At 49.0% G+C, this 21,503-nt stretch overlaps 1 pseudogene; it reads left to right on the top strand.

Annotated features, from left to right (window-relative positions):
• The first annotated feature begins 10,861 nt into the window (after nucleotides 1-10,861).
• LOC135538601 (tripartite motif-containing protein 16-like) overlaps nucleotides 10,862-21,503 on the top strand; it is a 23,239-nt pseudogene continuing 12,597 nt past the window's right edge.

The raw sequence follows: 21,503 nt of genomic DNA, 5'->3' as shown, positions 1-21,503 counted from the left end.
TCTGTTTACTAATACTCTACTGTACTCTCTCTGTTTACTAATACTCTACTGTACTCACTCTGTTTACTAATACTCTACTGTACTCACTCTGTTTACTACACTACTGTACTCACTCTGTTTACTACACTACTGTACTCACTCTGTTTACTACACTACTGTACTCACTCTGTTTACTACACTACTGTACTCACTCTGTTTACTACACTACTGTACTCACTCTGTTTACTACACTACTGTACTCACTCTGTTTACTACACTACTGCCTCCTAGCTTCAAGAGTGTTAATAACCTCTTGGAACTACTCCTCCCGGATCCGGGAGAATTGTCATCAACTGACACTCATTAGCAAAACGCAACGGACAAAAAAATCCATCTAGAAAATATTAATATTCATGAAATCACAAGTGAAATACATTGAAACACAGCTTAGCCTTTTGTTAATCACCCTGTCATCTCAGATTTTGAAATTATGCTTTACAGCCAAAGCAAGACAAGGATTTGTGTAAGTTTATCGATAGCCTAGCATAGCATTATGCCCAGCTAGCAGTAGGCAGCTTGGTAACGAAATTCAGAAAAGCAATCAAATTAAATCATTTACCTTTGATGAGCTTCGGATGTTTTCACTCACGAGACTCCCAGTTAGATAGCAAATGTTCCTTTTGTGGCATAAATATTATTTTTGTAGCCGATATAGCTCCGTTATTTCTTCACGTTTGGCTGAGAAATTGACCGTAAATTGCGGTCACGACAACGCCGAAAAATATTCCAAATTAGATCCATAATAATGGCAAACTTTTTTATAATCAATCCTCAAGGTGTTTTTCAAAATATCTGTTTGATGATATATCAACCAGGTCAGTTAGTAGAAACAATGGCCACACAAATCACTCTGAGAGACACCATCTGACCACTAACACAATGTTGTCGCTCATGCTCAGTTTTCAAAATAAAAGCCTGGAACTGTCTTGTGACACTAGAAACATTAGGGAAGCTATAGAAAAAGGAATCTGGTTGATATCCCTTTCACTGCTCAATAGGAACGCAGAGGTTTCTAAATGAGAGTCACTTCCTGATTGGATTTTTCTCAGGCTTTCTCCTGCAATATCAGTTCTGTTATACTCACAGACAATATTTTTACAGTTTTGGAAACTTTAGAGTGTTTTCTATCAAAAGCTGTCAATTATATGCATATTCTATTATCTGGTCCTGAAAAATAGCCCATTTACTTTGGGAACGTTATTTTTCCAAAAATGAAAATAGTGCCCCTAGTTTCAAGAGGTTTTTAAGCATGTCCCAATTTAGGTTACCAAGCAGCACGAGCTCTGAAGATAGATGGGGGGCAATCAGTTCACATATGGTGTCCAGGGCACATCTGGGGGCAGAGGCTGGTTTAAATGATGTTTCTAGAGACAATATTTCTCTCATCGTCACTCAATGCCTATGTTTACCTCCACTGTATTCACATATTGAGCAGGACTGGAGGCTCTACAGTGAAATAAGACAATAAATACCAACCAGAACAGCAATAGACAAGGCATATTGAGCAGGACTATTGACATTGAGGAGAGGCATGCTTAGCCAAGTGATCATAAGGGTTCAGTGAGTTCAGTGGTTGGGGTCACGATTCAGACAGCTAGCTAGGCCGTTTGTAGCAGGCTAGCAGATGGCTAGCGAGCCGGCTACCAGGAAGAGGCTAACAAGCTAGCAGATGATGGAGGAAGTCTGTTTTTAGCCTCCTCGTGCGTTTCCGTTGGTAGACCAGTAGTGATAGATTAGTGGGGTTCCGTGTGGTAAAGGGGACCAGTCCAATTGGCAAAATAAGTATAGTGGCCCAAGATATTGTCCGATGGACCTATATCAGTCGATATGCTCTAGACAGCTAACATTAGCGGGCCGCATTTAGCAGATGGGCGTTCAGGTGACGTCGCGACAAAGGGGCCTGTCGAATAAGCCCCTCGGGCAGATAACGTGGTCCTAGCATGGGCTAGCTCCAGGCTAATTGGTGCTAGCTTCGGGACAGAGATGTTAGCCAGGAGTAGACACACGGACTGCAGCTAGCTAGCTGCAATGATCCAGGCGAAAAGGTACAGAGCTTGCGGTGGGAATCCGGGGATATGGAGAGAAGACAGGTCCGGTATGCTTTGGCTAGAATTGCGCTGTGAAGGCTGGCGAGAGATTTCAGAGCTAAAGGTTAGCTGATTACCACTAGCACTGGTTAGCTGACCTCTAGCAAATAGCTAGGACAGAGACATGCATTATATCATTATATATTTCTACAGCGCTTTTTAACCCACACAGGGTTTATAACCCACACAGGGTTTATAACCCACACAGGGTTTATAACCCACACAAAGGTTTTTGACCCACACAGGGTTTATGCTTAAAAGTTTTAACTTGTCCACACAGGTCTAGACCCATCCGGTCCACAAATATGTCTCACATGCACCACTAATCATGGACTGGAATGTGGCTGTTTGGTTTTTATCAGCAAGCCATCTCTTAAACAGTTGCCAGCCAAAGCTTCAAAAGTCTCGTCCAAGTTAACTCAGAAAGGAAGAGAGAGAGAGTTCTAAGAACCTTACTCTGTTTCATAAAACAACCATTTGGTGCGTAAACATTTTCTTGGACTTCTACAACCACATTATACACAATATAAGTTTACACACTCCCAGCTATACATGATGGATCATTAGCTTAAATACTAACGTTCACACATCTTGATGGCCGGACTGGGTGGGTGTGGAGCCAGAGACAGCACGGGTTCAAACTGTAGAGCCCAGTTCCTACATTTGAATATAAACATTTATTTTATCAAACAAAACTATGCTACATTTTATCTCTGGGACCCTCGGGATGACAAATCTGTCACGAATCCCGTTTCCTGAGTCTGTTTTTTGCCTGTGTTCTGTCCTGGAGTGTGTTTCCGGCGTCCTGGAACGCACCCTGTCTGGTTGCCGGGCAATGTAGCCAGTTGGGAGTTCTGATTACCCGCACCTGTATCCCATCAGCTATCTGCACACCTGGTCCTGATCATCATCTCTCCTCTTCATAAGCCCGGACCTGACATCCATTCCTTGCCGGATCGTTAGCCATGAACAGTATGTCGTGCCATAGTATCAGCCTCAAGTTGGATAGAATTTGTTTTGTTGTTTTTACGTATTGCTTGCCTTAAACTTACCTCCGTTTGTTCTGTCTTCAGTTACTCACCCGGATCATTTACCCCATTCCCGCCTGGTCGTCGGAGAATTCCGCTACCCCATTGGATCCACCTATTTACTCCCATCAACTCACCACCGCTGCCCGCTACGCCACCTGGATATATCTACCCATTCACATTCACTTGTAAATAAATACTCACCTTCTTCCTTACTCTCCTCATCTTCCTCCTCTTCTTCTGGGTTCGATTTTGAAAGAACGTGACAAATCAGAGCAGATGACTGAATGTAAGTACATTATTTACCTACAGAGGCTGTCGTTGGTGGAAGGAGAGGAGGACCAAAGTGCAGCGTATTCATAATGAGTTTAATGAAGATGAATACTTGAACAAAAAAACAACAAACCGACACAACGAACAGTTCTGCAAGGTGCAACAAAACACTAAACAGAAAATAATCACTCACAACTCAAGTGGGAAAAACAGGCTGCCTAAGTATGGTCCTCAATCAGGGACAACGATTGACAGCTACCTCTGATTGAGAGCCATACCAGGCCAAACATAGAAATACCAAACAGAATGCACACCCCAACTCACGCCCTGACCAACCTAAAATACGCCCTGACCAACCTAAAATAGAGACAAAAACAAGGAACCAAGGTAAGGACATGACAAGAGGTGAATGTATCAAACCAGTTGCTGCTATAACATGTTTTTCTACTCTCACCAAACAATAGTATTATTCCACTGTAATAGCTACTGTAAATTGGACAGTGCAGTTAGATTAACCTCACTAGGTTAGGGGGCACTATTTTCACCACCGGATGAAAAGCCCAAGGTAAACTGCCTGCTATTCAGGCCCAGAAACTAGGATATGCATAGAGTGGGGCAAAAAAGTATTTAGTCAGCCACCAATTGTGCAAGTTCTCCCACTTAAAAATATGAGAGAGGCCTGTAATTTTCATCATAGGTACACTTCAACGCTGACAGACAAAATGAGGAGAAGAAATCCAGAAAATCACATCGTAGGATTTTTAATGAATTGTTAACGTCCAGCACCTCGTATAAAGGTTAACAAGAATGTTTTCTGTCCATACAAGACATGTCCTGTAAAGTTTACTGTTACTTACAACGTCATGTTGTCACATTAGCAACAACCATCCCGGTACACCAATCCTGAAGAGATCCTTAAGAGTTATTAATGTACTCTGTGAGGTAGAGAGGTAGAGACAGCAGGGTGACTACAGGGTTACCACCACACAGTCCTGTATATATTAATGTACTCTGTGAGGTAGAGAGGTAGAGACAGCAGGGTGACTACAGGGTTACCACCACACAGTCCTGTATATATTAATGTACTCTGTGAGGTAGAGAGGTAGAGACAGCAGGGTGACTACAGGGTTACCACCACACAGTCCTGTATATATTAATGTACTCTGAGAGGTAGAGAGGTAGAGACAGCAGGGTGACTACAGGGTTACCACCACACAGTCCTGTATATATTAATGTACTCTGTGAGGTAGAGAGGTAGAGACAGCAGGCTGACTACAGGGTTACCACCACACAGTCCTGTATATATTAATGTACTCTGTGAGGTAGAGACAGCAGGGTGACTACAGGGTTACCACCACACAGTCCTGTATATATTAATGTACTCTGAGAGGTAGAGACAGCAGGGTGACTACAGGGTTACCACCACACAGTCCTGTATATATTAATGTACTCTGTGAGGTAGAGAGGTAGAGACAGCAGGGTGACTACAGGGTTACCACCACACAGTCCTGTATATATTAATGTACTCTGAGAGGTAGAGAGGTAGAGACAGCAGGGTGACTACAGGGTTACCACCACACAGTCCTGTATATATTAATGTACTCTGTGAGGTAGAGAGGTAGAGACAGCAGGGTGACTACAGGGTTACCACCACACAGTCCTGTATATATTAATGTACTCTGTGAGGTAGAGAGGTAGAGACAGCAGGGTGACTACAGGGTTACCACCACACAGTTACTAATGCTAGACAGGGGAGACATACAGGTAGTGGGTTAGTGATCCTAGACAGAGGAGACATACAGGTAGTGGGTTAATGATCCTAGGCAGGGGAGACATACAGGTAGTGGGTTAGTGATCCTAGACAGAGGAGACATACAGGTAGTGGGTTAGTGATCCTAGACAGGGGAGACATACAGGTAGTGGGTTAGTGATCCTAGACAGAGGAGACATACAGGTAGTGGGTTAGTGATCCTAGACAGGGGAGACATACAGGTAGTGGGTTAGTGATCCTAGACAGAGGAGACATACAGGTAGTGGGTTAGTGATCCTAGACAGAGGAGACATACAGGTAGTGGGTTAGTGATCCTAGACAGGGGAGACATACAGGTAGTGGGTTAGTGATCCTAGACAGAGGAGACATACAGGTAGTGGGTTAGTGATCCTAGACAGGGGAGACATACAGGTAGTGGGTTAATGTGGGTTAGTGATCCTAGACAGAGGAGACATACAGGTAGTGGGTTAATGTGGGTTAGTGATCCTAGACAGAGGAGACATACAGGTAGTGGGTTAGTGTGGGTTAGTGATCCTAGACAGAGGAGACATACAGGTAGTGGGTTAGTGATCCTAGACAGAGGAGACATACAGGTAGTGGGTTAGTGATCCTAGACAGAGGAGACATACAGGTAGCGGGTTAGTGGTCCTAGACAGAGGAGACATACAGGTAGTGGATTAGTGATCCTAGACAGGGGAGACATACAGGTAGCGGGTTAGTGATCCTAGACAGGGGAGACATACAGGTAGTGGGTTACTAATCCTAGACAGGGGAGACATACAGGTAGTGGGTTAGTGATCCTAGACAGAGGAGACATACAGGTAGCGGGTTAGTGATCCTAGACAGGGGAGACATACAGGTAGTGGGTTACTAATCCTAGACAGGGGAGACATACAGGTAGTGGGTTAGTGATCCTAGACAGAGGAGACATACAGGTAGCGGGTTAGTGATCCTAGACAGGGGAGACATACAGGTAGTGGGTTACTAATCCTAGACAGGGGAGACATACAGGTAGTGGGTTAGTGATCCTAGACAGAGGAGACATACAGGTAGTGGGTTAATGTGGGTTAGTGATCCTAGACAGGGGAGACATACAGGTAGTGGGTTAGTGATCCTAGACAGAGGAGACATACAGGTAGTGGGTTAGTGATCCTAGACAGGGGAGACATACAGGTAGTGGGTTAGTGATCCTAGACAGAGGAGACATACAGGTAGTGGGTTAGTGATCCTAGACAGGGGAGACATACAGGTAGTGGGTTAGTGATCCTAGACAGGGGAGACATACAGGTAGTGGGTTAATGATCCTAGACAGGGGAGACATACAGGTAGTGGGTTAGTGATCCTAGACAGAGGAGACATACAGGTAGTGGGTTAGTGATCCTAGACAGAGGAGACATACAGGTAGTGGGTTAATGTGGGTTAGTGATCCTAGACAGGGGAGACATACAGGTAGTGGGTTAATGTGGGTTAGTGATCCTAGACAGGGGAGACATACAGGTAGTGGGTTAGTGATCCTAGACAGAGGAGACATACAGGTAGTGGGTTAATGTGTGTGTTTGTGGTGTGAGTGTGAGTTGACTACAGGAATAATCCTAGGTGTCTGTTGCCTGGGTCATAGATTTGTGTTTTTGACAACTCTCATTACATTTGGCATCACCATGAGTGACAAGGATTTGGCATGATTACACAAATAGACTGGGACTCAGGCTAAGGTCTGCAGCAGTGAGGAATGTGTGTGAGAATTTTTTTTTTTAAATTTTACCTTTATTTAACCAGGCAAGTCAGTTAAGAACAAATTCTTATTTTCAATGACGGCCTGGGAACAGTGGGTTAACTGCCTGTTCAGGGGCAGAACGACAGATTTGTACCTTGTCAGCTCGGGGGTTTGAACTCGCAATCTTCCAGTTACTAGTCCAACACTCTAACCACTAGGCTACACTAGGCTACCCTGCCAAGTGGTTAGAGGGAAGAGCATGTTGTGGTGAGAACAGAACAGTGGAAGACACACTACAGATTATTCATAAGTACATTTACATTTACATTTAAGTCATTTAGCAGACGCTCTTATCCAGAGCGACTTACAAATTGGTGAATTCAGGAACTATTCAGAAACTATTCAGGAACTATTCAGAAGTTTCTGTGCTAGTTTCTGTTCTCTGGCATGTCTCCACCCAGCTGGGTCCTTTGCAGATACCAACAAACAGGACATGTCACTTACAGTGGTCACACCCAACCAGAACCGGCCGCATTCCTGAGTTAAACAAAGACAGTTTGTATCAGCAGAAAAATACTAGCTCAAAACAATAGACAATTATCTGTGTAGAAAACAGCATAGCATGTCTAATTGGTAATTTTCCACAACACTATAAGGGTTACCACCACACAGTCCTGTATATATTAATGTACTGTGTGTGATGATGGAATGAGGTGAGGACCAAAGCGCAGTGCTAATCATATATATATTTCACCGAGAACACTAAAAAAAAATAGCGAAGGAGAAACAAAACGAAACAGTTCTGAAAGGTGACATACAAATAACAGAAAACAATCACCCACGAAACACAGGTGGGAAAAGGCTACCTAAGTATGATTCTCAATCAGAGACAACTAACGACACCTGCCTCTGATTGAGAACCATACCATACCAGGCCAAACACAAAACACAACATAGAAAAAGGAACATAGACAACCCACCCAACTCACGCCCTGACCATACTAAAACAAAGACATAACAGAGGAACTAAGGTCAGAACGTGACAGTACCCCCTCCCCCCAAAGGTGCGGACTTCGGCCGCAAAACCTGAACCTATAGGGGAGGGTCTGGGTGGGTGTCTGTCCACAGTGGCGGCTCTGGCGCGGGACGTGGACCCCACTCCACCATACTCATACTCTTTGTCCCACTCGCCTCCGTGGCCTCTTTCGAGCGGCGACCCTCGCTGCCGACCTCGGACTGGGGAGCCTAGCAATGGGTGCCGAATGGACCGGAGATTCCGGAAGCTCTGACGCGAAGGGCGACTCCGACAGCGCCGGAGTGACTGGCGATTCTTGCAGCTCCTGGATGACGGGCGGCTCTGGCAGCTCCCGACTGTAGGGAGGAGATGGAGAGACAGCCTGGTGCGGGGGGCTGCCACCAGAAGGCTGGTGCGTGGAGGCGGCACCGGATAGACCGGCCAGTGGAAGCGCACTTGAGGTCTCGAGCACCGAGCCTGCACAACCTTACCTGGTTGGACACTCCGTCGGAGACAGGCCAGTGCGGCGAGGTGGAAAAGACCACACTGGGCTGTGTTGGCGAACCGGGAATACCGTGCGCAGAGCTGGTGCCACCCCCTTTGCTATGAAGCCCCTACATAAGATCTGGTGCAAACAATTACCTTCAGAAGTCACATAATGAATTAAATAAAGTCCACCTGTAGGCAATCTAAGTATCACATGATCTATCACATGATCTCAGTATAAATACACCTGTTCTGAAGGACCCCAGAGTCTGCAACACCACTAAGCAAGGGGCACCACTAAGCAAGGGCACCATGAAGACCAAGGAGCACCACTAAGCAAGGGCACCATGAAGACCAAGGAGCACCACTAAGCAAGGGGCACCACCAAGCAAGGGGCACCACCAAGCAAGGGCACCACTAAGCAATGGGCACCACTAAGCATGGGGCACCACTAAGCAAGGGGCACCACTAAGCATGGGGCACCACTAAGCAAGGAGCACCATGAAGACCAAGGAGCACCACTAAGCAAGGGGCACCACCAAGCAAGGGGCACCACCAAGCAAGGGCACCACTAAGCAATGGGCACCACTAAGCATGGGGCACCACTAAGCAAGGGGCACCACTAAGCATGGGGCACCACTAAGCAAGGGGCACGATGAAGACCAAGGAGCACCACTAAGCAAGGGGCACCACTAAGCAAGGGGCACCACTAAGCAAGGGGCACCACTAAGCAAGGGGCACCATGAAGACCAAGGAGCACCACTAAGCATGGGGCACCACTAAGCAAGGGGCACCACTAAGCAAGGGGCACCATGAAGACCAAGGAGCTCTCCATACAGGTTAGGGAAGTAGTGGAGAAGTACAGACCAGGGTTGAGTTATAAAAACATATCAGAAACTTTAAACACCCCACAGAGCCCCATTAAATACATTATTCAAAAATGGAAAGAATATGGCACCCCAACAAACCTGCCAAGAGAGGGCCGTCCACCAAAACTCATGGACCAGGCAAGGAGGGCATTAGTCAGAGAGGCAACAAAGAGACCAAAGATAACCCTGAAGGATCTGCAAAACTCCACAGTGAGATTGGAGTATCTGTCCATAGGACCACTTTAAGCCGAACACTCCACAGAGCTGGGCTTTACGGAAGAGTGGCCAGAAAAATGCCATTGCTTAGAAATAAAACAAGCAAACACGTTTGGTGTTCGCAAAAAGGCATGTGGGAGACTCCCCAAACATATGGAAGAATGTACTCTGGCCATCAAGGAAAACGCTATGTCTGGCACAAGCCCAACACCTATAATTACCCCGAGAGCACCATCCCCACAGTGAAGCATGGTGGTGGCAGCATCATGCTTTGGGGATGCTTTTTTTTTAGGAGGGACTGGAAACTGGTCAGAATTGAAGGAATGATGGATGGTGCTAAATACAGGGAAATTCTTGAGGCAAACCTGTTTCAGTCTTCTAGAGATTTGAGACTGGGACGGAGGTTCACCTTCCAGCAGGACAATGACCCAAAGCATACTGCTAAAGCAACACTCGAGTGGCTTAAGAGGACACATTTAAATGTCTTGGAATGGCCAAGTCAAAGCCCAGACCTCAATCCAATTGTGGTATGACTTAAAGATTGCTGTACACCAGCAGGAACCCATCCAACTTGAAGGAGCTGGAGAAGTTTAGCATTGAAACATGGGAAAGAATCCCAGTGGCTCGATGTGCCAAGCTCATAGAGACATATCCCAAGGGACTTGCAGCTGTAATTGCAGCAAAAGGTGGATCTACAAAGTATTGACGTTGGGGAGTTGAATAGTTTTGCACGCTCCAGTTTTCTTTTCTTTTTTCTCTTATTTCTTGTTTGTTTCACAATAAAGTGGTAGACATGTAGGCATTCAAAGTGGTAGACATGTAGGCATTCAAAGTGGTAGACATGTAGGCATTCAAAGTGGTAGACATGTAGGCATTCAAAGTGGTAGACATGTAGGCATTCAAAGTGGTAGGCATGTTGTGTAAATCAAATGTTACCAACCCTCCAAAAATCTTTTTTAATTTCAGGTTGTAAGGCAACAAAATAGGAAAAATGCCAAGGGGGGTGAATAATTTCGCAAGGCGCTATAGATGGCATTACAGGGCATTCAGAAGTTATTCAGAGACCTTTGGACACCTTTGGTTACATTAGTCTTTTTCTAAAATGGATTAAATAAAATCTAATCAGGAACTATAATTTAACCTAGGAACCAAAATCTTTGTCTCCTTCTCGACATTGCATGCATTTCTTTCTCTCTCCCTCCCTCTAACCCCTCCCTCCCTCTCTCTAACCCCTCCCTCTCTATAACCCCTCCCCCCTCTAACCTCTCCCTCCCTCTCTCTAACCCCTCCCTCTCTCTAACCCCTCCCCCCTCTAACCCCTCCCTCTCTCCTTCCCTCTAAACTCACCAATCTGGCAGAACCAGAAAGTCCACACCTCCCCAAAACTAACTTCTGTGAAAACAAAACTGATCTGAGTCTCTGTGTCATCTGTCTGTGTGAGAGGGAACAACCGTCCAAATGGCTCAACAGGGAGATCTGCTGGACCAGGACCAGTTCTGTTGTTCTGTCTGTCTGGATCTACTGAAGGAACCGGTCACCATCCCATGCGGACACAATTACTGTAGAAAATGTATTGAGGGCTGCTGGGATCAGGATGATCTGAAAGGGGTCTATAGCTGTCCTCAGTGCAGAGAGACCTTCACTCCAAGGCCTAATCTGATGAAAAATAACATGTTGGCTGAGCTGGTGGAGAAACTGAGGAAGACAGGACTCCAGGCTGCTCCCCCTCCTGCTCTGTGCTATGCTGGACCTGGAGATGTGGCGTGTGATTTCTGCACAGGGACCAGAAAGCAGAAAGCCCTCATGTCCTGTCTGGTGTGTCTGGCCTCTTACTGTGAGACTCACCTCCAACCTCACTATGAATTTCCTGCTTTGAAGAAGCACAAGCTGGTCAAAGCCACCGCACAACTACAGGAGAAGATCTGCTCTCATCATGACAAACTGCTGGAGGTTTACTGTCGTACCGATCAGCAGTGTATCTGTATGCTGTGTACAATGGGTGAACATAAAGGCCATGATACAGTGTCAGCTGCAGCAGAGAGGACTGAGAAACAGGTAAGACCAGAACAACTTGTTGGTGGCTGTCTGATAAACAAAGAATTAAAGCTACAGTAGGAACTAAATCTGTTTGAATATAAGATCATTATATTATATACAATATGAAATGGATCCACAAATATGAACACAAACCTTGAGTATATAGATATGTCAACCCAGATTCTCCAAATGTATCACCATTTTCTAAAGTCAAACACTATTATCATTCTGAATGGCATTTTATGAGTCCAAAGTTCAGTCTCAACCCCTTGATACATGTAGGCCTACCATAAAAACTACAATCATTCACATAGCAACATAATATCATATTGTAAAGGGACTTCCTCAGGATTGTAGACCTACCTCTCTATGGGTCCTATGTCACATTACTATACTATTGATCTACTGGACTAATAAAGCTTGATAGCTCATTGAAGAGTGATTCTCCACAGAGGCAGCTGGGGATGAGTCAGCAGAAGGTCCAGCAGAGATTCCAGGAGAGAGAGAAGGAGCTGAAGAAGCTCCAACAGGCTGTGAAGTCTTTCAAGGTGAGTATTGTTGACCAGAGGAGACACACCATTTCACTTCTCTCCTCCAGTCAGAGAGAGAGAGAGAGGGGCCCCTATCCAATCCCACTGACCCCACTGTTGGGAACAGGCTGTCTGGACCCCTTTCAGAGAATAGACTGGTTCATGTAACCAACTGGGCTGCCTCATCACATAACCATGAGTAACCATGACTGACTCATGCCCCCTATACATTAAAATGGAACTGTATCTCTCTCAATTCAATTTAAAGGTATTTATTGGCATGGAAATATATGTTTATATTGCCAAAGCAAGTGAAATAGACAATAAACAAAAGTGAAATATACAATCAGAAATGAACAGTAAACATTACACTTGGAAGTGATTTGGGGGATGGGGGAGGGTCTATTAGAAGTTAGTAGGACTCTTTTAGTTTCTCAGAAGTACTGAGTTCGGTAGGAGGATTTAGAGGTGTAAACCGTGATTGAACACACTCCAGAACAGTAGGTGGCGCCATGCACCTTTAACGTTGGTTTGAGGATCTCCATTATATCATAGAAGAAGTTGGTCTGTGAGGGTTTTAATGTTGGTTTGTGGACCACACCTCTTTAAAGGATAGGGTGCAGCATTTCTACTTTTTGATAAAAAGCATGTGGGTTTTGTTGTTCAACTTCCTGCTACTCATGCCAGGACTATAGTATATGCATATGATTAGTATGTGTGGATAGAAAACACTCTGAAGATTCTAAAACTGGTTCAATCATGTCTGTGACTATAACAGAACTTATGTAGCAGGCAAAAGCCCAAGGAAAAACTGTTCAGAAAAACAAAAATCCCTCTGGCAGTTCCCTGAATTGTCTTTGTCAAGGGAAATTAGATAGCGCCCAGTTTACAGTTCCTACAACTTCCACAGGATGTCACCAGTCTTTGGGTTGAAGTTAATCATTGGTGAAACGAAGAAGAGGCAGAGGTGACACTGTGGATTATGTTATGGAAGAGAGAAAACCGTGCATGTATTGTTGACTTGCTGTTATTGAATACAGATCGCCCCGTCAACAATTTGATCGATTATTAACGTTTAAAAATACCTAAAGTTGGATTACAAAAGTAGTTTGAAATATTTTGGCATAGTTTTAAGCAACTTTTGAAATGTTTTGTCATGACGTTGCGTTTTGGAAAGCTGTTTTTTTTCTGGATCAAAACGGGCTTTATAAATGGACATTTTGGGTAAACATGGACGGAATTAATCGAAAAAAAGGACCAATTGTGATGTTTATGGGACATATTGGAGTGCCAACAAAGAAGCTCGTCAAAGGTAATGCATGTTTTATATTTTATTTCAGCGTTTTGTGTAGCGCCGGCGACGCTAATTCATTTGTTTACATCTCCTTCAGGTGGTTCAGGGGGGTGCATGCTATCAGATAATAGCTTCTCATGCTTTCGCCGAAAAGCATTTTTAAAATCTGACATGTTGGCTGGATTCATAACGAGTGTAGCTTTAATTGAGTACCCTGCATGTGTGATTTAATGAAAGTTTGAGTTTTATCGCGTATTATTTGAATTTGGCGCTATGCATTTCCCCAGGCTATTGGCCACACGAGACGCCTCCATATCCCCAAAATAAGATTTGAGGACCTCCATTATATCATAGAAGAAGAAGTTGGTCTGTGAGGGTTTTGTTGTTCCTGAGGAGGGCTACTATTATTTTTATTTTCAAGTATTTTCAGAATGTATTAAAGCCAAAGCCAAAGCTTCCCTAAACAATTCAATATATCAGTCAATATATTTTCTCTGTGATTTATTTTCTCTCCGTCAACCGTTCCATCGCATCTTAACCGTCTTACTGGGCGGGCACTAGGACCCGGGGGAGGCTGCTGCTGCAGAGGCTGCTGCACCGCTCGTGACTGTCAGTCCTCCTTGTAGCTCATTGGTTAAGCTGTGGCTCGAGACTGTTAACAGTTAACGGACAGGAAACGGCTCTGACAGGACACATTCATGTCGAGGCAGTGATGTGAATGTGTGGTAAGTTAGAATAGAGAGAGAGAGTTTTCACTACTATAGACTTTGGTCATAATCAAAGCTTTGTTAACCAATAGGTTTTTATGTGAGGCTGCCTGTAAGTTACAGTGTAACAGACGTTACTAACGGTAACGGTGTCTTTTAAATTCGACATAAGTTATGTGGCGATGATATCTAGTTAACGTTGTATTTAATGTAGTGTAATGACCTGACTCGATCATAAAGGAACAATTGTCCAGACAGAGGATTGAGTTACGAATTGACGGTTTATTAGCAACTTTACACAGGCTACTGTTTGGCCTGAGCTCACGCCAAATAAATGAAAGATACCCCACAAGCCAATCGGGACCTTCTCTTGTGAAGCCCAGACGTCAGAGAGAGAACAAAGGCTGAAGCTTAACTTCCAATGCCCCGCCCCCTCCACGCCACTCCGCCAACCACCAGGATGCCCGGCATCAGAACATCCCAGGCATTCCTGTGATTGGCAGATAGCAGGTTGATTGGCATGTCGGACCCCGCGAACACTGGGAACTGGTAAGTACAACACAACCAGCTACTAGCCGAACACATAACACACAGCTGTCTGTGCGGGTCGCTACAGTAGTTTTACTATCTGTGCCAGGCTATAAATGACACAGATAATATCTAGTTAACGTTGTATTTAATGTAGTTTCACTATCTGTGCCAGGCTATAAATGACACAGATAATATCTAGTTAACGTTGTATTTAATGCCAGGCTATAAATGACACAGATAATATCTAGTTAACGTTGTATTTAATGCTGTTTTACTACCTGTGCCAGGCTATAAATGACATAGATAATATCTAGTTAACGTTGTATTTAATGTAGTTTTACTATCTGTGCCAGGCTATAAATGACACAGATAATATCTAGTTAACGTTGTATTTAATGTAGTTTTACTATCTGTGCCAGGCTATAAATGACACAGATAATATCTAGTTAACGTTGTATTTAATTGATCACAGCTTTCTGCTTTCCATGTAGAGTTTTTGGTAAAAAACATTACATTAGATTATTTTGTCAGCAAAAATTGGAAAAAAATCTTTAAATATCTTTGTCAAACAGGCTGGACGTCCTCCCAAAGATATGCTTAAAGTTCTGAATGATGATATGAGATATATATGATATACCAAGAGGTGTTCTGTACCTGTCTGTCCAGGAGGGAGGAGAGTAGAGCAGGACCAAGAGGTGTCCTGTACCTGTCTGTCCAGGAGGGAGGAGAGTAGAGCAGGACCAAGAGGTGTTCTGTACCTGTCTGTCCAGGAGGGAGGAGAGTAGAGCAGGACCAAGAGGTGTTCTGTACCTGTCTGTCCAGGAGGGGGGAGAGTAGAGCAGGACCAAGAGGTGTCCTGTACCTGTCTGTCCAGGAGGGAGGAGAGTAGAGCAGGACCAAGAGGTGTTCTGTACCTGTCTGTCCAGGAGGGAGGAGAGTAGAGCAGGACCAAGAGGTGTTCTGTACCTGTCTGTCCAGGAGGGAGGAGAGTAGAGCAGGACTCTCTCTCTCTGTCTCTGTCTCTGTCTCTCTCTCTGTCTCTCTGTCTCTCTCTCTCTGTCTCTGTCTCTGTCTCTCTGTCTCTCTCTCTCTCTCCCCAGCGCTCTGCACAGTCAGCAGTGAAGGACAGTGATCAGATCTTTACTGAGCTGATCCGCTCCATTGAGAGAAGGAGCTCTGAGGTGAAGGAGCTGATCAGAGCCCAAGAGAAGGCTCAAGTGAGTCAAGCTGAAGGACTCCTGGAGCAACTGAAGCAGGAGATCGCTGAGCTGAGGAAGAGAAGCACTGAGCTGGAGCAGCTCTCACACACAGAGGATCACATCCATTTCCTCCAGGTAACTAAACTGTCTTGTTACATGTGATATGAAATTAACTTCATGGGAAATGTCTCTCTGTCCGTCCCTCTCTGTCTGTCTGTCCGTCCCTCTCTCTCTGTCTGTCTGTCCGTCCCTCTCTCTCTGTCTGTCTGTCTGTCCATCCCTCTCTGTCTGTCTGTCTGTCCGTCCCTCTGTCTGTCCGTCCCTCTGTCTGTCCGTCCCTCTGTCTGTCCGTCCCTCTGTCTCTCCGTCCCTCTGTCTCTGTCTGTCAGTCCCTCTCTCTCTGTCTGTCCGTCCGTCCCTCTGTCTGTCTGTCTGTCCCTCTGTCTGTCTGTCTGTCCCTCTGTCTGTCTGTCCATCTGTCTGTCTGTCCCTCTCTGTCTGTCTGTCCGTCCGTCCCTCTCTCTCTGTTGGTCTGTCCGTCCCTCTCTGTCGGTCTGTCCGTCCCTATCTCTCTGTCTGTCTGTCTGTCCGTCCCTCTGTCTGTCTGTCTGTCCCTCTGTCTGTCTGTCCGTCCCTCTGTCTGTCCGTCCCTCTGTCTGTCCGTCCGTCTGTCTGTCCGTCCCTCTCTCTGTCCGTCCCCCTCTCTCTCTCTCTGTCCGTCCCCCTCTCTCTCTCTCTGTCCGTCCACCTCTCTCTCTCTCTCTCTCTGTCCGTCCCTCTCTCTCTCTCTGTCCGTCCCTCTCTCTCTCTCTCTCTCCGTCCGTCTCTCTCTCTCTCTGTCCGTCCCCCTCTCTCTCTCTGTCCGTCCCCTCTCTCTCTCTCTGTCCGTCCCCCTCTCTCTCTCTGTCCGTCCCCTCTCTCTCTGTCCGTCTCTCTGTCCGTCCCCCTCTCTCTCTGTCCGTACCCCTCTCTCTCTCTGTCCGTCCCCTCTCTCTCTCTGTCCGTCCCCCTCTCTCTCTCTGTCCGTCCCCCTCTCTCTCTGTCCGTCCCCTCTCTCTCTCTGTCCGTCCCCTCTCTCTCTCTCTGTCCGTCCCCCTCTCTCTCTCTGTCCGTCCCCCTCTCTCTCTCTCTGTCCGTCCCCTCTCTCTCTCTCTGTCCGTCCCCCTCTCTCTCTCTCTGTCCGTCCCCCTCTCTCTCTCTCTGTCCGTCCCCCTCTCTCTCTGTCCGTCCCCTCTCTCTCTCTGTCCGTCCCCCTCTCTCTCTCTGTCCGTCCCCCTCTCTCTCTCTGTCCGTCCCCCTCTCTCTCTGTCCGTCCCCCTCTCTCTCTCTCTGTCCGTCCCCCTCTCTCTCTCTGTCCGTCCCCTCTCTCTCTCTCTGTCCGTCCCCCTCTCTCTCTCTGTCCGTCCCCCTCTCTCTCTCTCTGTCCGTCCCCCTCTCTCTCTCTCTGTCCGTCCCCCTCTCTCCCTCTGTCCGTCCCCCTCTCTCCCTCTGTCCGTCCCCCTCTCTCCCTCTGTCCGTCCCCCTCTCTCTCTCTCTGTCCGTCCCCCTCTCTCTCTCTGTCCGTCCCCCTCTCTCTCTCTCTGTCCGTCCCCCTCTCTCTCTCTCTCTCCGTCCCCCTCTCTCTCTCTGTCCGTCCCTCTCTCTCTCTGTCCGTCCCTTTCTCTCTCTGTCCGTCCCCCTCTCTCTCTCTCTGTCCGTCCCCTCTCTCTCTCTGTCCGTCCCCCTCTCTCTCTGTCCGTCCCCCTCTCTCTCTCTGTCCGTCCCCCTCTCTCTCTGTCTGTCGTCCCCTCTCTCTCTCTCTGTCCGTCCCCCTCTCTCTCTCTGTCCGTCCCCCTCTCTCTCTCTGTCCGTCCCCCTCTCTCTCTGTCCGTCCCCCTCTCTCTCTCTGTCCGTCCCCCTCTCTCTCTCTGTCCGTCTCCCTCTCTCTCTCTGTCCGTCCCCCTCTCTGTCCGTCTCTCTCTCTGTCCGTCTCTCTCTCTGTCCGTCTCTCTCTCTGTCCGTCTCTCTCTCTGTCCGTCTCTCTCTCTGTCCGTCTCTCTCTCTGTCCGTCCCCCTCTCTCTCTCTGTCCGTCCCCCTCTCTCTCTCTGTCCGTCCCCTCTCTCTCCTCTGTCCGTCCCCCTCTCTCCCTCTGTCCGTCCCCCTCTCTCCCTCTGTCCGTCCCCTCTCTCTCCCTCTGTCCGTCCCCTCTCTCTCTCTCTCTGTCCCTCTCTCTCTCTCTCTCTGTCCGTCCCCCTCTCTCTCTCTCTGTCCGTCCCCTCTCTCTCTCTCTCTGTCCGTCCCCCTCTCTCTCTCTCTCTCTCTGTCCGTCCCCCTCTCTCTCTCTCTCTGTCCCCCTCTCTCTCTCTGTCCGTCCCCTCTCTCTCTCTCTGTCCGTCCCTCTCTCTCTCTGTCCGTCCCTTTCTCTCTCTGTCCGTCCCTTTCTCTCTCTGTCCGTCTCTCTCTCTGTCCGTCTCTCTCTCTGTCCGTCTCTCTCTCTGTCCGTCTCTCTCTCTGTCCGTCTCTCTCTCTGTCCGTCTCTCTCTCTGTCCGTCCCCCTCTCTCTCTCTGTCCGTCTCTCTCTCTGTCCGTCTCTCTCTCTGTCCGTCTCTCTCTCTGTCCGTCCCCCTCTCTCTCTCTCTGTCCGTCCCCCTCTCTCTCTCTCTGTCCGTCCCCCTCTCTCTCTCTCTGTCCGTCCCCCTCTCTCTCTCTCTGTCCGTCCCCCTCTCTCTCTCTGTCCGTCCCCCTCTCTCTCTCTGTCCGTCCCCCTCTCTCTCTCTGTCCGTCCCCCTCTCTCTCTCTGTCCGTCCCCCTCTCTCTCTCTGTCCGTCCCCTCTCTCTCTCTGTCCGTCCCCCTCTCTCTCTCTGTCCGTCCCCTCTCTCTCTCTCTGTCCCCTCCCCCTCTCTCTCTCTGTCCGTCCCCCTCTCTCTCTGTCCGTACCCCTCTCTCTCTCTGTCCGTCCCCTCTCTCTCTCTGTCCGTCCCCCTCTCTCTCTGTCCGTCCCCCTCTCTCTCTCTGTCCGTCCCCTCTCTCTCTCTGTCCGTCCCCCTCTCTCTCTCTGTCCGTCCCCCTCTCTCTCTCTGTCCGTCCCCCTCTCTCTCTCTCTCTGTCCGTCCCCCTCTCTCTCTCTCTGTCCGTCCCTCTCTCTCTCTCTGTCCGTCCCCTCTCTCTCTCTCTGTCCGTCCCTCTCTCTCTCTTTGTCCGTCCCCCTCTCTCTCTCTGTCCGTCCCCCTCTCTCTCTCTGTGCCTCTCCCTCTCTCTCTCTGTCCGTCCCCCTCTCTCTCTCTGTCCGTCCCCCTCTCTCTCTCTGTCCGTCCCCCTCTCTCTCTCTCTGTCCGTCCCCCTCTCTCTCTCTGTCCGTCCCCCTCTCTCTCTCTGTCCGTCCCCCTCTCTCCCTCTGTCCGTCCCCCTCTCTCCCTCTGTCCGTCCCCCTCTCTCCCTCTGTCCGTCCCCCTCTCTCTCTCTCTCTGTCCGTCCCCCTCTCTCTCTCTCTCTGTCCGTCCCCCTCTCTCTCTCTCTCTGTCCGTCCCCCTCTCTCTCTCTGTCCGTCCCTCTCTCTCTCTGTCCGTCCCTTTCTCTCTCTGTCCGTCCCCCTCTTTCTCTCTCTGTCCGTCCCCCTCTCTCTCTCTCTGTCCGTCCCCTCTCTCTCTCTGTCCGTCCCCCTCTCTCTCTCTCTGTCGTCCCCCTCTCTCTCTCTGTCCGTCCCCCTCTCTCTCTCTGTCCGTCCCCCTCTCTCTCTCTGTCCGTCCCCCTCTCTCTCTCTGTCCGTCCCCCTCTCTCTCTCTGTCCGTCTCCCTCTCTCTCTCTGTCCGTCCCCCTCTCTGTCCGTCTCTCTCTCTGTCCGTCTCTCTCTCTGTCCGTCTCTCTCTCTGTCCGTCTCTCTCTCTGTCCGTCTCTCTCTCTGTCCGTCTCTCTCTCTGTCCGTCTCTCTCTCTGTCCGTCTCTCTCTCTGTCCGTCTCTCTCTCTGTCCGTCCCCCTCTCTCTCTCTGTCCGTCCCCCTCTCTCCCTCTGTCCGTCCCCCTCTCTCCCTCTGTCCGTCCCCCTCTCTCCCTCTGTCCGTCCCCCTCTCTCCCTCTGTCCGTCCCCCTCTCTCTCTCTGTCCGTCCCCCTCTCCTCTCTCTCTGTCCGTCCCCCTCTCTCTCTCTCTCTGTCCGTCCCCCTCTCTCTCTCTCTCTGTCCGTCCCCCTCTCTCTCTCTCTCTCTCCCCCTCTCTCTCTCTCTGTCCGTCCCCCTCTCTCTCTCTCTCTGTCCGTCCCTCTCTCTCTCTGTCCGTCCCTTTCTCTCTCTGTCCGTCCCTTTCTCTCTCTGTCCGTCCCTTTCTCTCTCTGTCCGTCTCTCTCTCTGTCCGTCTCTCTCTCTGTCCGTCTCTCTCTCTGTCCGTCTCTCTCTGTCCGTCTCTCTCTCTGTCCGTCCCCCTCTCTCTCTCTGTCCGTCTCTCTCTCTGTCCGTCTCTCTCTCTGTCCTCTCTCTCTGTCCGTCCCCTCTCTCTCTCTCTGTCCGTCCCCTCTCTCTCTCTCTGTCCGTCCCCCCTCTCTCTCTCTCTGTCCGTCCCCCTCTCTCTCTCTCTGTCCGTCCCACTCTCTCTCTCTCTGTCCCCCCCTCTCTCTCTCTGTCCGTCCCCTCTCTCTCTCTGTCCGTCCCCCTCTCTCTCTCTGTCCGTCCCCCTCTCTCTCTCTGTCCGTCCCCCTCTCTCTCTCTGTCCGTCCCCCTCTCTCTCTCTGTCCGTCCCCTCTCTCTCTCTCTGTCCGTCCCCCTCTCTCCCTCTGTCCGTCCCCTCTCTCTCCTCTGTCCGTCCCCCTCTCTCTCTCTGTCCGTCCCCCTCTCTCTCTCTGTCCGTCCCCCTCTCTCTCTCTGTCCGTCCCCCTCTCTCTCTCTCTCTCTCTGTCCGTCCCCTCTCTCTCTCTCTGTCCGTCCCCTCTCTCTCTCTCTCTGTCCGTCCCCTCTCTCTCTCTCTGTCCGTCCCCCTCTCTCTCTCTCTCTCTGTCCGTCCCCCTCTCTCTCTCTGTCCGTCCCCCTCTCTCTCTCTGTCCGTCCCCCTCTCTCTCTCTGTCCGTCCCCCTCTCTCTCTGTCCGTCCCTCTCTGTCCGTCCCCTCTCTCTCTCTGTCCGTCCCCCTCTCTCTCTCTGTCCGTCCCCCTCTCTCCCTCTGTCCGTCCCCCTCTCTCCCTCTGTCCGTCCCCCTCTCTCCCTCTGTCCGTCCCCCTCTCTCTCTCTGTCCGTCCCCCTCTCTCTCTCTCTCTGTCCGTCCCCTCTCTCTCTCTCTCTGTCCGTCCCCCTCTCTCTCTCTCTCTGTCCGTCTCACTCTCTCTCTCTGTCCGTCCCTCTCTCTCTCTCTCTCTGTCCGTCCCCCTCTCTCTCTCTCTCTGTCCGTCCCTCTCTCTCTCTGTCCGTCCCTTTCTCTCTCTGTCCGTCCCTTTCTCTCTCTGTCCGTCCCCCTCTCTCTCTCTCTGTCCGTCCCCTCTCTCTCTCTGTCCGTCCCCCTCTCTCTCTGTCCGTCCCCCTCTCTCTCTCTGTCCGTCCCCCTCTCTCTCTCTGTCCGTCCCCCTCTCTCTCTCTCTGTCCGTCCCCCTCTCTCTCTCTGTCCGTCTCCCTCTCTCTCTCTGTCCGTCTCCCTCTCTCTCTCTGTCCGTCTCTCTCTGTCCGTCTCTCTCTGTCCGTCTCTCTCTCTGTCCGTCCCCCTCTCTCTCTCTCTCTGTCTGTCCCTCTCTCTCTCTCTGTCCGTCCCTCTC

This window comes from Oncorhynchus masou, unplaced genomic scaffold (assembly GCF_036934945.1).
Source record: "Oncorhynchus masou masou isolate Uvic2021 unplaced genomic scaffold, UVic_Omas_1.1 unplaced_scaffold_988, whole genome shotgun sequence".
Classification (NCBI taxonomy): domain Eukaryota; kingdom Metazoa; phylum Chordata; class Actinopteri; order Salmoniformes; family Salmonidae; genus Oncorhynchus; species Oncorhynchus masou.
The sequence above is the reverse complement of the archived record's forward strand: the minus strand, read 5'-3'. Positions and strand labels throughout refer to the sequence as shown.